At 43.9% G+C, this 12,670-nt stretch overlaps 1 pseudogene; it reads left to right on the plus strand.

The window, feature by feature from the left end:
- The first annotated feature begins 5,403 nt into the window (after window positions 1-5,403).
- LOC132389014 (zinc finger protein 16-like) lies at window positions 5,404-8,011 on the plus strand (annotated as a pseudogene).
- Window positions 8,012-12,670: the final 4,659 nt, after the last annotated feature.

Raw genomic sequence — 12,670 nt, forward strand, 5'->3', positions numbered from 1 at the left:
GTGACTGGAATGACTTGCCAGGGATGGTGGTGGAGGCTAAAACATTAGGGGTATTTAACATCCTCTTGGACAGGCACATGGATGAAAGAAAAATGGAGGGTTACGGAGTAGTGTGGGTTTAGTTCTTTTTTTTAAGGTTTATATGGGTTGGCACAACATGGAGGGCTGAAGGGCCTGTACTGTGCTGTCGTGTTCTATTCTATGGCTCTAAAATCTTTTACATCACCAGTTGAGAAAATCATCTTTGATCTACCTCCAGTCACAAAGAGGAAATCTGCAGGTGCTGGAAATCCAAGCTACACACACAAATTGCTGGAGGAATTCAGCATTAGTACTCTTTTCCATAGATAATGCCTGGCCTGCTGAGTTCCTCCAGCATTTTGTGTCTGTTGCTTGTTCTACCTCCTCTCGGTCTGCATTTTTCTACCAGTGAGAACACGCTTCCACCAATTCTGTCTGGCTACGTAATGATATCAAACACCTTTGCCCTGGGCAACAAGTAGCTTTCACATCAGAAATGTGCCAGACTCCAGGGAGACGGACTACTGTCCTTAAAGGCAGTATTCCTTGGCATTACCATCACTGAGTTCACCACTTTCAGTCACCTGGGTGAGACTTCAGGGGAAATACTTATGTACAATACCGTCTGTATTGTTGCTGGAGAATTTTCAAGTGGGAAGAAGTGGAGTGATACTTGGATAGCTGAAATTGAAAGCATCATTTAGCAAGAAAATCACAAATAGGTGGTTTGCAGAAGCTGTGGCGAGTAAATCCTTCATTAACCTGTTACATAGGTTGTGTGAGAGTGCAGATGAACTCAATCAAGACTCAACCAGAGGAGATTAAAGTTCTTACTGACAGTGATTTGCTCGCTGTTGAAATGAATACCTCTCTATATAAAATTCAGTTTGCACATGTTGTTGTCACTGGGTAAAAATTGTACAGTACAAGGTTTTTGCACACACTGGTCATTACAAATTAGAGGGGATATTGGTGGGAAGGCGGGGAGACCTCCAGTGTCCCTGACGCCCTCACGTAGAAGGGGTATATCCAGCTGCACTTTAAGGAGTTGGAGCTGGAAGTGGATGAATTCCGCATCATCCAAGCATCGGAGGGTGTGATAGGTATGACGAGCAGAGAGGTGAGTTACACCCAAGGTGCAGGACACAGGAAACTGGGTGAGAGTCAGGAAGGAGAATGAGGTTAAATAGCCATCGCCGAGTACTCTTGTTGCCATCCCCCACAACAACAGGTGGACACTTTAGAAACTGTTGGGGGGAATTACCTGGCAGAGGAAAGTCAAAGGGGTGATAGGGGATTTGTTAGTTAGTGGAACAGAAGTAGAAAGGGACGAATATCCTAGTGGCAAGGCTTGCTAGTGCTCCCCTGTGGGGTGGGTGGTTAAACTAAAGTTGCAGGGAGGATTGGAGCCAGAATGACAGAGCAGATAGTGGAGAGGGTGAATTGAATCGAATTGACTTTATTCCTTACATTCTTCATACACGAGTTGTAGAAATCTTTATGTTACGTCTCTGTCTAAAGTTGCAATGTGAAATTTATAATAGTTTATAATAAATAGTATGTACAACAGGACAGTCAAGATAAATAAAAGTACAATTGTATCAGCATGAATTAATCAATCAGATGGCCTGGTGGAAGAAGCTGTCCCTGGGCCTGTTGATCCGGGCTTTCAGGCTGTGGTACCGTTTCCCAGATGGTAGCAGCTGGAACAGTTTGTGGTTGGGGTGACTCTGGTCCCCAATGATCCTTTTTACACAGTGGCCCTTTTTACACACCTGTTTTTGTCAATGTCCTAAATAGTGAGAAGTTCACATCTACATATGCGCTGGGCTGTCCGCACCACTCTCTGCAGAATCCTGCAACTGAGTGAAGTACAGCACCCATACCAGGCAGTGATGCAGCCCGTCAGGATGCTCTCAATTGTGCCCCTGTGGAAAGTTGTTAGTATTTGGGGCCCCGCCCCACACTTCCTGAACCGCCTGCGGTGAAAGTGGTGCTGTTGTGCCTTTTTCACCACACAGCCAGTATGTACAGACCCGGTGAGATCCTCGGTGTTGTGTGTGCCAGGGAACTTAAAGCTGTTCACCCCCTCAACCCCAGATCCTGGGTCAGCCTGTCTCCGTTTCTCCTGTAGTCTACAGCCAGCTCCTTTGTTTCAGTGACATTGAGGGCAAGGTTGTTTTTTTGACACCAAACAGATGTCATTCAGACCTCAGGACATGAAATTATGATATTGTAGCCATTACTTGGACTTGCTTGCGCCCAACAGTCTGAGGGATTTCAAGGAACAAATCTGTAGAGAGATTGCGGACTATGCCAAGAAACAAAGGTTGATAAAGTGAGTGATTTTAACTTTCCATTTATTGACTGGAATCCTAGGCTGTAAAAGGACTAGATGGGGTAGAGCTTATCAAATCTACCTTAATCAGTATGTAAAATTCCCGATGTAGAAGTGTGCAATAAGCTATTGGGAAGTGATCTAGGGCGAGTGACAGAAATTAGTGTATGGGAACACTTTAGTGTATGGGTGTAGAGTTTGTATGTGTCTGACAAAATAAAAGTTGAATGGTAACTAGTGCAGGGAATCTTGGTTTTCAAGAGATATTGAGGCCCTGGATATCTCGTTCCTCTAAATGCTGTGGACTGTTGGGTGCAACCAAAACTCATTAATGACAACCATTTCATAATTCCACTCCCGAACTCATCTGACTTTCCTTTAGTTGTCTTCTGTTGGATTCTAAAAGCTTCCTTATGGTCCTTTGCTCTTTTGTTTGCCCTCTCCTCTGCTTTTATGTTGGTTTTGGTTTCTCATTTAACCCACGGTTGTGCCCTGCTGCCTTTCCAATGCTTCCACGTCTTTGGGATGTATCGATCACTCAGCTCTCGAATTGCTCCCAGAAACTCCAGCCATTGTTGCTCTGTTGTCACTCCAACCTTTTCTCTTCCAAACAAGTTTGGCCAGCTTCTCTGTCACAGAAACATGGAGAAGTTCAGTACAGAAACAGGCTATTTGGCCCATCTAGTCAATGCCAAAAACATTTAATCTCTCTAATGCAACTACCTGCACCGGGATCATCACCCTCCGTACCCCTACCATCCAGGTACCTGTCAAACTTCTCTTAATGGTGAAATCGAGCTCATATTCTCCACTAGTGCTGACATCTCATTCTGCACTCTCACCACCATTTCAGCAAAGAGCTTTTCCACATGTTCCCATTAAATTTTCACCTTCTCCATTTACCCATGACCTCTGGTTGTCATCCCACCCAACCTCAGTGGAAAAAGCTGCTTGCATTTACCCTATCTATACCCTCATAATTTTGTTTACTTCCAACAAATCCTCAGAGCAATGTATAATTTCCTTGTTTATGTTTGGAGCCTTTTTTAGGTGTATAAGATGATGAGGGGCATTGAGTGTGTGGATAGACAGAGGATTTTTTCCCAGCGTTAACATGGCTAACAGGAGGGGGCATAGTTTTAAGGTGCTTGGAAATATATGCGGAGGGGATGTCAGGGGTAGGTTTTTTACACAGAGAGTGTTGGATGTGTCGAATGCAATGCCAGCAGCGGATGTCGAGGCGGATACAACAGGGACTTTTAACACACTCTTAGATAGTTACATGGAGCTCAGAAAAATAGAGGACTATGCGCTAGGGAAACTCCAGGCAGCTTCTAGAGTAAGTTACATAGTCGGCACAGCACTGTGGGCCAAAGGGTCTGTAATGTGCTATAGATTTCTATCATTCTATGAAATTCAAGGGAAATCTCCAAACCCACGGAGTGGTGACTAGTAGTGAATAGTGGGAAAGTTACTGGAACGTATGAGCAGGAACCGGAAATATAAGTATTTGGATAGATGTGGAATGATTAAGAATAGGCAACATGGCTTTGCGCAGGATAGGTCATGTCTAACCAATCTTATAGAGTCTCTCGAGGAAGTTATCAGGATAGTGGATGAAGACAAGGCAGTGGATGTTGTCTACATGGATGTTAGCAAGGCACTTGACAAAGTCTCATATGGGAGGTTGGTCAAGAAGGTTCAGTCACTCAGCATTCTAGATGAGACAGTAAATTGGATGAGACACTGTCTTTGGCAGAAGCCAGAGTGTGGTAGCAGATGGTTGCCTCTGTGACTGGAGGCCTGTGTCTAGTGGTTGCCACAGGGATCAGTGCTGGATCTGTTGTGGTTTGTCATCTAGATCAGTAATCTGGATGATAGTGTGGTTAACTGGATTAGCAGATTTATGACCACCAAGACTGGTGGTGCAGTGGACAGCGAGGAAGACTATCATGGCTTGCAGTGTGATTTGGACCAGCTGGGAAAATGGTTTGAGAAATGGAAAAGGGAATTTAATGCAGACCAGTGTGAGTTGTTGCACTTTAGTCTGACATACCAAGGGAGGTCTTTCACAGTGACTGGTCGGGCACGGAGGAGTGCTGTAGAAGAAAGGGACCGGGGAATACAAGTCCTTAATTCACTGAAAGTGGTATCACAGTTAGATAGTGACGGAAAGAAAGATTTTAGCCCATTGGCTTTCAAGAAACAAATACTGACGATAGATGGATATTATGTTGACTTGTAAAAGAGGCCTAATTTGGAGTATTGTGTGATGTTTTGGTCACCTACCTACAGGAAAGATTTAAAAGAGATTCAAAGATTTCAGAGAAAATTCACAAGGATGTTGCCAAGTTTGGAGGACTTGGGTTATAAGGAAAGACTGAACAGGTCAGGACTTTATTCTCTGGAATGTAGAAGATTGAGGTGAGATTTGATTGTGGTAGAGGGGCACAGATAGTGTCAATGCAAGCTGGCTTTCTCCACTGAGATTGGATGGGACTTCAACCAGTGGCCAGGGGTCAAGGGTGAAAGGTGAAATGTTGAGGGGAACATGAGGGGAAACTTCTTCATGCAGATGGTCATCTTGGTTTGGAATGAGCAGCCAGCACAAGTGGTGCATGCGAGCTCGATTTCAACATTTAAGAGGTTTGTGTAGGTACCTGGATGGTAGGGGTGTGGGAGGGGCAATTTAAATAGTTCAGCACAGACTAGATGGCCCAAAGGACCTGTTTCTGTGTTGTACTTTTCTACAAGAACCTGAAATATTACAAAAATTCACTCTAACCCCTTTTAACAGCTGTGCCGACCAACCATTCATCTCAGCACGAATTTTTTTATATGGTGTTAAAACTGTAGCACCTTAAGTTAATAATACATAAAAGAAAATCCCTGATGCACATCCACAAAGACAATTTGCGTGAGACTGTTTAGGTTACTGTGGGGCCAGGCACCCATACTGCTCGCTCAGCAGGAACAGGGAATAATACCAATGGAGAGAGTCAAACTGAGCCAAGGCACAGATTGGAGACGGCAGAAATGCCCCATTCTTATAGAGACACGAAGAGCATCAGGGAATTGATGGTCATTCCAGATGCCAGCACTCTGCCCAGTCAGGAGATGATTTCTCTGTCCAACTTGGGTTGAACCTCACTGTAACCGTGTGATACCAAATCAAACCTTGGTAACTCAAGTAATCTCATCTGAAATGTTGTCCTAAACCCTTTGATGGATTTTGTAAATCTTTCCACAGGTTAAAAACGAGAAGGAATTTGTCGCCGGGAATCTCAAACACAACACGCTAGTTTTGCTGTCTCTGTCTGGATATTTAAGAAGTGGAGCAAGGGATTCACTCAATCATCATTCCTGCTCAGACTGTGGGGAGGGATTCACTCGATCATCCTTCCTGCTCAGACTATGGGGAGGGATTCACTCGACCATCCTTCCTGCTCAGACTGTGGGGAGGGATTCACTCGGTCATCCTTCCTGCTCAGACTGTGGGGAGGGATTCAATTGATCATTTGACCAAATAGCAAGCCAGTCATTTTACACAGAAGAAAGGCTGTTCACCTGCTCAGACAGTGGGAATAGATTCACTCGGTTATCACAATTGAATGTACATCAGCAAGTTCACACTGGGCAAGGCCATTCATCTGTTCTGTGTGTGAGAAAGGATTCAGTTGGACCTGTGGACACATCAGTCAGTTCACACCACACTGGGCAGAAGCTGGTGATCTGTTGAATTTCTGAGAAAGGATTCGCTCAGTCATTTGACCTAATGGCTCACCAGCAAGTTCACACTGGGGAGAAGCCGTTCACCTGTTCAGTCTGTGAGAAGAGATTCACTCAGTCATCCCAACTACAGAGACATCAGCGAGTTCACACTGGGGAGAAGCCATTCACATGCTCAGAATGTGAGAAGAGATTCACTCAGTCATCCCAACTACAGAGACATCAGCGAGTTCACACTGGGGAGAAGCCATTCACGTGCTCAGAATGTGGGAAAGGATTCAGTGAGTTATTTAGCCTACTTAGACATCAGCGAGTTCACACTGGGGAGAAGCCGTTCACCTGCTCAGAATGTGAGAAGAGATTCACTCAGTCATCCCAACTACAGAGACATCAGCGAGTTCACACTGGGGAGAAGCCGTTCACCTGCTCAGTCTGTGGGGAGGGATTCACTCAGTCATCCCACCTACGGAGTCACCAGCGAGTTCACACTGGGGAGAAGCCATTCACCTGCTCAGTCTGTGGGAAGGGATTCACTTACTCATCCCACCTACAGAGTCATCAGCGAGTTCACACTGGAGAGAGGCCGTTCACCTGCTCAGTCTGTGGGAAGAGATTCACTGATCCATCCAACCTACAGAGTCATCAGCGAGTTCACACTGGGGAGAAGCCGTTCAGCTGCTTAGTCTGTGGGAAGAGATTCACTCGCTCATCCAGATTACTGGAACATCAGCGAGTTCACACTGGAGAGAGGCCATTCACCTGCTCAGACTGTGGGAGGGGATTCACTCATTTATCCAGCCTACAGAGTCATCAGCGAGTTCACACTGGGGAGAAGCCATTCATCTGCTTAGTCTGTGGGAAGAGATTCACTTGCTCATCCAGATTACTGGAACATCAGCGAGTTCACACTGGAGAGAGGCCATTCACCTGCTCAGAATGTGGGAAGAGATTCACTCGCTCTTCCACACTACAGAGACATCAGCGAGTTCACACTGGAGAGGAGCCATTTACCTGCTGAGAATGTGGGAAAGGATTCACTCAGTCATCCCAACTACTAGCACACCAGTCAGTTGTTATGAATCCCTAGGTTTTGTTTGCTGTGGACTGTCATTTTAAGAGAGAGAGAGAGAGATTAGGAAGGTGAATCAGTCTGACTTGCAGCTTGTTTACATCACTCCCAGCTTGTTCAGTTTTAACTGAGGACACAGACGCTCAGAGTCAGACGGAGATGAATGAGGAAAAATGGAAGGATCGAAACAAGGGAAATAGGTGCCAAGGGTCACTGTTTGGAATTTTCCTATGCCCACAAGTGTGGGTTAATTATCGATTCATTGTACATCGAATGTGTGGTTGTCACCTCGTTTGATCCATAGGAGTGGATCTGATTTGGGGTATCCTGTGAAGACCACTGATGTGTTACCCCTTGCCTGGGTGTGGTGTGGTAATTCACTTGAAGACGATATGCCTTGTGACAAGTCACTTTGGGTGATAATTAGTATGTGGATTTGGAAGGATGACAGATAAAATCTACAGTGACTGTTCTCTTGTTTTACCACCATGGAACCTGCGGAATTTGACATAATTGCCTTCTATCGACATTTACCCTGGATTACAAATATCTCTCTCATCAGATATTCCGTGGTTGAACTGAACTTTCATAATTTACCATCTGAAGACTCCAAGCCTTGTTTCCCCCTAGCTCAATAGTTTCGGATTTATACTTACACACATATATACACATAACACTGTTAACTTTTGTTTATCTTGCTTAAGTTACTATATTATAAGTAGATTCTAATAAAGATAGTTTTAAGATCAAAAACAGACTCCTGGTGTAGTCTCCACGAGGAAATCTGCAGATGCTGGAAATTCAAACACATACAAAATGCTGGTGGAACACAGCAGGCCAGGCAGCATCTATTAGGAGAAGCACTGTCAACGTTTCAGGCCGCGAACCTTCTTCAGGCAGTCTCAGGCAGTCCTGATGAAGGGTCTCGGCTGAAACGTCGACTGTGCTTCTCCTTATAGATGCTGCCTGGCCTGCTGTGTTCCACCAATATTTTGTGTGTGTTGTTCCAGGTGTAGTCTATTTGTGCTGATTCGTTTCTAAAGCATTACGATTCATAACAAAATTGGGGCCTGCATCTGGGATATGAACAGCTATGAGGGCATAGTCATTAATTATCGATTTCATTGGGGAAGTCCCTTTTGATTTATTTGTGTGTGGAAAATCAGCAGCGGATGCTGATTATTGTTTGGAAGCAGCAACCTCTGAGGCATTAGAGGATGCCAGACGGATTGAGTTGTTGAGTCTTGTTAGAAGGTTAAAATTTGTTATGTTGAAATTGACAATGAGGAGGGCACAGACGCAGAGGGTAACAGCTGAACATTATGTATCTGAGGGTGTGTTTAAAGTGGAGGACTTGGAGGTGTTTCCTGAAAGTAAACCTCGTGAGCTTGAGCTCCAGTACGAGTGAGAAAAATTAAAGATGAAGGCTGCAGAAAGGCAGGGGCAGTTTGAGGCTATAGAGGCAGAAAAACAGAGAGGAGGCAGAAAAATAGGGAGGAAGCAGAAAGACAGAGGCTATTCGAGCTGGAAAAGATACAGTGGTTGCAGCAAAGGGGTCTAGCGTTAGACTCTGGTGATGAGTTTGAGGCCAGTCAGGAAATTAAATTGGTACCTCCATTTGATGAGAAAGAGGTTGATGAATACTTCCAGCATTTTGAGAAGGTTGCTTAGAATTTAAAGTGGCCAAAAGAGGGTTGGTTCTCTTACAAAGGGGGAGGCTTAGCAAGCCTATTCTGCTTTGACAGTTGATGAAGCAGCTGATTGTGACATAGTGAAACAGGCTGTGCTCAAAGCTTATGAGTTGGTCCCAGAATCATACAGGCAAAAGTTTAGAAATTTGTGGAAATCTGTGAACCGGACGTATCTAATTTGCTTATGAGAAGTCTGTGTGTTTTGATCACTGGTGCACATATATGATGATATATATGATGATGATAAATAAATGATGATTTTTAATAGCTTGAAAGAGTTAGTTTTAATTGAAGAATTCAAAAAGTGTGTCCCTGATGACATAAAAATATATTTAGATGAAAAGGATGCTGCCACTTTGCAGGAGTCTGCTAGATTAGCAGATGAGTTTGCTTTAACTCATAAGGTTAAGTTTACCCAGAATAAGAGCTTCCAAAAGAGTAGCAGGGTCACCAGGGTAAACGCGAAATTAAAGTTTGGACTAGTGACAAGAGTAAGGATGAAGGGAAGCAGTTGAAAGAGAAATATTCTGGTCTTGCTTGTTACTATTGTAAGTAAGCTGGTCATATGATGGCTAATTGTTCTGTCCTGAAGAAGAAAAAGGAAAAGGAGGCAGTCCCAAATGCCTGTGTTCAGTACGTTGAAGCACCTATAAACCCACAGGGTTCTGAACATTCTGTTGAGGCTCAGTTATGGACTGAGAGTTCTGACCGAATTAAGAAGGCTTTTGATCATTTTATGTCAAATGGGTTTGTATTAGTAAAGGAAGGGTGAACCCAAGAACCAGTGAAAATTCTTCAAGTTACTGGCGATTCTCAGTCACTTATATTAGACAGCATTCTAAAGTTTGGTGATGAGACTTAACACTGGTGAGGTAAATCTTATTAAAGGCATTGGGGGTGGCATGGTTTCTGTGCCGTTGTACAAGGTAACTTTACTGTCAGGGCTGGTTTTGGGACCTGTTAAAATCGGATTATGCTCCATTTTACCATTGGAAGATGTTGGTTTGCTGTTAGGGAATGACCTAAAATTGTTCCTGCAGTGCTATTGACAACTAAGACAACCGCTGACGACCCACAGATGGATTTTAACATTTATCCTTCCTGCGCAGGAACTCGAAGTATGGCTAAGAAGTCTGCCGATGCAGACGGTTCTGTGCAGCATGATTCTGATACCCATGATAGCCAAAATCGGGATTCAGGTTATGATGTCAGGGAATTTCTGCCTTCATTGTTTCAACAGGATTCAGGTCGTAAGTCTGATGAGAAAGATTTATCCCTGTGTAGGAAGGAGTTTATAGCAGAACAGAACCGAGACCCTGAGATTGAAGCTTTAAAAGAAACAACTTTCTCAGATGATGAGATTAAGAAAGTGCCAGCAGGGTATTATCTCAAGGATGGAGTGTCAATGAGGAAGTGGAGGCCACCTGCTATACCAGCGAGTGAGGAATGGGCAATTGTTCACCAAGTTGTAGTTCCTAAAGTTATATGGCTGAAATTTTAACTTTGGCCTGCAGTATGCCATCAGGTCGACATTTTGGAGTGAATAAAACTGTAAACAGTTATGAAATAATTCTACTGGCCTAATTTGAGGAAAGATGTTGTGACCTTTTGCAGAATCTGTCACACTTGTCAAGTTGTGGGTAAACCGAATCAGGTCACGCTAGTGGCCTCACTCTGCCCTATACCTGCATTCGGTGAACCCTTTTTAAAATTTATAGTGAGGGGTCCTTTGTCCTTGTTAAAGGAACAGTGGATTGATGGGGATGTACATCTTAACTTGTTAGACATTGTGTAGAAGTTCAAGAATAAACTACAAGTTATAGTCCAGTGAGACAAAACTTAAAGATTTCTCAAAACAAAATGAAGTGTTGGTTTGATAAGTTGGCTTTGGAAAGAAAATACCAGGTTGGGGATAAAGTGCTTGCTTTATCTCCAATATTGATGAATCCACTTCAGGCTAAGTTCAATAGACCGCATGAAATAGTCTCTCAAATTAATGATCTGAATAATGCTATTAAAACACCTGACCAACGTAAACTAACACAGGTGGTGCACATAAATATGATAAAGGCTTATTTTGACAAGCAGGCTCCATCTGTGAGTGTTGTCAAATCATATGGATCTGGCAACCCTGAGAATGAAACAATTGACTTGTCTGAGACTTTTCACAAGCCAAACATGGTCCCAGTTAGGCTAATGAACTCAGTTGTTCCAGAAAACATTGTTAACAAGTCGGCTCATCTGCAGCCAAGGCAACAACAACAGCTGAAGGAAGTAAGCCTGATGTTTAAAGATTTATTTCCCGATGTTCCCAAGCAAACCACGGTCGCAGTACATGATGTAGATATTGGTCAAGCCAAACCGATTAAACAACACCCATATTGTATGAACGTTGAAAAATGTTAAATTGGCTGAGCAAGGAATTGAATATATGCTGAAAATGGTACTATGAGTCCTTCAGCATCAGATTGGAGCTCACCCTGCATTATTGTGCCTTATCCTGATGGTGGTGTTAGATATTGCACTGATTATGGGAAGGTAAATTCAGTAACAAAGAGATTCCTCTCCTATCCCTAGGGAGGATGATTGCATCATTAAGGTTGGAAAAGCTAAATTTCTTACAAAGATTGATCTGTTGAAAGAGTATTGGTGTGTTTCATTGACGGACAGAGTTAGAGAAATTTCTGCATTTGTGACACCTTCTGGGTTGTGTGAATACAATGTTTTCTCTTTTGGAAGGAAAAATGGTCCAGGATCATTCCAGAGAATGACTGATTCTCTAATTCGAGGGTTAGAACATACAGATGCCTATATTGATGACTTAGCCACAGGGAGTGGCACTTGGGAAAAGCATATCACTGCAGTCGAGAAGCCGTTTGACAGGCTTTCTCAGGACAACCTTACAGTTAGCTAAGAGTGAATTTGGCCATGCCACTGTGACCTGTCTTGGCTATGTTGTTGGTCAAAGCAAGTTGGCTCCTGTTCGGGCAAAAGTCCAGACAATTTCTCAAGTTCCTATTCTGACTGCTAAGAAGGCTCTTAGAAGGTTTCTGGGAATGGATGGATATTTTCGTAAGAACTTTTCTGCTATCGCTCTTTCTCTGACCAATCTCCTGAAGAAGCGTGAAAAGTATGTTTGGACCGAACCTTGTCGGGAGGCATTTGATCGATTGAAAGTTATTATTTGAGGTTAGGCCAATCAATGTAGTGCTGTCAGCCAATTTCATTAGCAGGTTGGAGCTGTGGGTGGCAACACAGTGTTATAGGTGCACAGAGAGTAAAGGAGTGGGCCAAAGAGACAACCCTGTGGGGTATATGTGCTGAGGGTCAGAGAGACAGAGGAGATGGAGCCCACTCTTACCACCTGCCGGCGATCTGACAGGAAGTCCAGGTTTCAGCTACACAAGGCAGGGTGAAGGCCGAGGTCTCTGAGCTCCATGTCGATACTTCACGCCTTCGTCTGGCTACTTCTCTGCCCATGACTGCAAGGAACTGCAGAGAACTTTTTGGAGAGCAGAGAACATCAGGGAAACAAGCCTCCCCTCCATGGACTCTCCCTACACTTCCCCTCCCTTGGAAAAGCAGGCCATGCACTCAAAGAACCTCATAACCTGGACATTCTCGCTGCAAACCCGCTCCCCCATCGGGGAAGAGATACAAAAGCCTTAAATTGTGTAACACCAAGCTGAAGGATGGCTTCCTGTCTGCAGTTATAAGCCAACTGAATGATAAAATGGACTCGACCTCACAATGTAACTCGACGTGACCCTGCACCATATGTCTATCTGCACTGCACTTTCTCTGCAGCAATAATGCTTTGTT

The sequence above is a fragment of the Hypanus sabinus genome, unplaced genomic scaffold (genome assembly GCF_030144855.1).
Source record: "Hypanus sabinus isolate sHypSab1 unplaced genomic scaffold, sHypSab1.hap1 scaffold_460, whole genome shotgun sequence".
Lineage (NCBI taxonomy): Eukaryota > Metazoa > Chordata > Chondrichthyes > Myliobatiformes > Dasyatidae > Hypanus > Hypanus sabinus.